We start from the raw sequence: 3568 nt of genomic DNA on the forward strand, positions 1-3568 counted from the left end.
TGGTGCTGATTTTTAATTAGAATAATTTATTTCGTGCATTAGAAAGTTGTTAGCCTTGGTTTGAGAACTCTTAGTGATTATCGTTGTATTACGTGTTACTGTTTTCATTGCCAGAAATTATGAGAATGCATGATTTCTTGTTGTTGGATGTGATTGGTCAGTTCTGATTATTGTAGTTGGAAGTAGTTAATCCATGACGTTTGTAAACATGTCAGAGACGAAATGCATGTGTTGATAGCCTGTTATATAGTTTTATATTGTTTTGTTGGAAACTGCTGAGTTAGTGTATTGTTTGGGATGAAGAAAAACATGCTGGTAAAATTGAGCTGTGAATTGAAATGTGGGAGACTTTCTTATAGGTTGTCTTTGGAGGATTAGTGGGAATTGTCACGAGTGACGGGTCGGGTTAGTAGTTCGTTAACCTGTGGGGTGTCTGAATTGAAAATGCATACTAGTCGCATGGTTATTCAAAGCTTTGAGTGGGTGCCCTGGGAATAAATGACAAGGCCGAACATCAGATTTCTATGGAGAAGTATTGGGGTCTTGGGAATAAATGTAAAGAACCAATACGCCGGGTAGTCATTGGTACCTTGGGGATAAATGTCAAGGGCTGGTGCACAGTTCAAGACTTTGGGGATAAATGGCAAGGTCGAACTTCAAGCTTCTGTAGAGAGGTATTGAGGCCTTGGGAATAAATGTCAAGGGTCAATACGACTTGAGGAGTTGGACTCGGAGGACTAACGTGAAGTGGTGCTTATGAGCAACAGTTCAAGATCTTGGGGATAAATGGCAAGGTCGAACACCAAGCGTTGTAGAGGGAGGTCGGTATCTTGGGAATAAATGTCAAGGGCCGTTACGCCTCGAAAAGTTAGACTTGGAATACTAACATAGGGTGGGAGTGAGCGTTAGTTCAAGTAGGGACAAAGGCTAGTGGGTCGTGTGGTTGGAGTCCAGGAAGTCTAGGCGTTGGGTTGCTTGTATGGAAATGTTAATCTATTATTATTATCCCGTGCTGCCTATCTGTTTGTTCTGTTATTGTTCTCATTTGATGTGGTTGTGATTACGAGCGTGTTGTGGTGTTTAGTTAGGGTGGGCTACTTACGGAGTATTTTATGTACTCACCCCCCTCCCCTCTACCTTAATTGTTTCAGGTGTGAACCGGGCCGACCGTGGCGATGACGTGGAGGAGGTCTAACTGATGAGGGATCACTAGCTGTGTTAGTTAGGCTAGGGAATAATATTGTGCAATGCAGACACCGTTAAAATCTTATTGTTATGAAATAAAATGGGAATTAGACATTGGGTTAACTCAAAGGACACATTCTCTTATTGCTTTATGAGTATTTTTTTTACTATTCGAATTACTGATGCATTTGGGATTACGAGACAAAACGATTATTTTTATTTTATTGGATTCCTGACCACTGAGGTGGGTGTTATCTCATGGATATTCTATTATTGTGTACCTCCATTTTGTATGTTGCATTAGGAGAACATTACATTTTCCATACCTTAAATAGGAGGGTTCAGTAAGCGTTATAGGGCCGTTACTTCGTTAATCGTATCAGAAATTTGGGTTTTTACACAAACTCATTGTATAGGATACCCTTACTCGCATGTCTCCACACGAACGGCCTGGATCGAGTCGTCTGTAACCTTTACAGAGTGGGCCGTATCCATAGTGTTTCCAGGATAAGGTACCCAATCTTATCCATATACTATAGACCCTTTAGGTTATTCACGGGACATTATCCACTTGTATATTAGGGTATATCAAACATATACCTCGTATATCAGGGGTATATCAATTATATACCCAGTTTATCAAATATATACCCAGTACATATACTGTCCCGGTTACACTAAAATAACCTCGGATGTTTAGTTTATTGGATTTTGGACAATGCAATGCTATGAATTTAACTACAAATTTATTGAATAAAACTTTATTGAATATACATTTGTTTTTACACAACATACAAACTACGAGTTTAGGGCAACACACTCAACACAAAAAGAACAAAAATAATTAATAACATAAAAAACTCCCCCTAAAAACATGAACACAATTTTGCATAAATGCTCCCCTTATCAATCTGCATTTAAAAAAAACAAATACAAAATCAAGATGCATCACAACGAATAATACCAAGCTCAAGCCTAATTTTGCAAAAGCATTCTTTATTTAAGGACTTGGTAAAAATATCCGCTAATTGATTATTTGAGCTTACAAATTCAAGAGTAATATGACCATTTTGCACACGCTCTCTTATAAAGCGATGCCTAATATCAATATGCTTAGTCCTACAATGATGTATATGATTTTTAGTCAAATTTATGGCATTTGTATTATCACAAAATATAGGCACATTTTCAAACTTTAATCCAAAATCACAAAGAGTTTGTTTCATCCAAAGAATTTGAGCAGAACAACTAGCAACCGCAATATATTCCGCTTTGGTAGTGGATAAAACAACCGAATTTTACTTTTTACTAAACCAAGAAACTAATGAACTACCAAGAAATTGACAAGTCCCACTAGTACTCTTTCGGTCAAGTAAACTACCCAAAAAAATCCGCATCGGAATATCCTACCCAATTAAATTCAACATTTCTAGGAAACCACAAGTCTAAATCAATAGTTCCAAGCAAATATTTAAAAATTCTTTTAACGGCATGCACATGAGATTCTTTAGGACAAGATTGAAATCTAACACAAACACATACACTAAGCATAATATCGAGTCTACTAGTGGTTAAATAAAGTAAAGAGCCAATCATACCTAGATAAGTTTTTACATCCACACATTTACCTTTCTCATCCTTGTCAAGCTTAGTGGATGTGCTCATAAGAGTTTTGGCAATTTTACCTTCATTGAATTTGAATCTTTTGAGCAAATCCCTTGTGTATTTCTCTTGACTTATGAAGATACCATCCTTGAGTTGTTTGATTTGGAGTCCAAGGAAGAAGCTAAGTTCTCCCATCATACATATTTCAAACTCATTATGCATGCATTTAGAAAATTCTTCACACATAGAAGGATTAGTAGAACCAAAAATAATATCATCCATATATATTTGCACTAGAAGCATATCATTTTCTTTAGACATAATAAAGAGAGTAGTATCAATTTTACCCATTTTAAAACCATTCTCAATAAGTAAATTATTAAGTCTATCATACCAAGCTCTTGGAGCTTGCTTTAAACCATAAAGAGCCTTTTTCAACTTAAAAACATGCTTTGGAAAATCAAAACTTTCAAATCTCGGAGGTTGTTCCACATAAACTTCTTCCATAATATAACAATTTAAAAAAGCACTTTTCACATCCATTTGGTACAAAATAAAATTCTTATAAGAAGCAAAAGCAAGTACCATTCTAATGGCTTCTAATCTAGCAACGGGTGCAAAAGTTTCCTTATAATCTATTCCTTCTTCTTGACAATAACCTTGAGCTACAAGTGTAGCTTTATTTCTAATGATATTTCCATTTTCATCCATTTTATTTCTAAAGACCCATTTAGTCCCAATTATAGAAGCATTAGAAGGCCTAGGGACTAATTCCCAA

The sequence above is a fragment of the Momordica charantia genome, assembly GCF_013281855.1.
Source record: "Momordica charantia cultivar OHB3-1 chromosome 5 unlocalized genomic scaffold, Mcharantia_2.0 BLBB01000005.1, whole genome shotgun sequence".
NCBI lineage: Eukaryota > Viridiplantae > Streptophyta > Magnoliopsida > Cucurbitales > Cucurbitaceae > Momordica > Momordica charantia.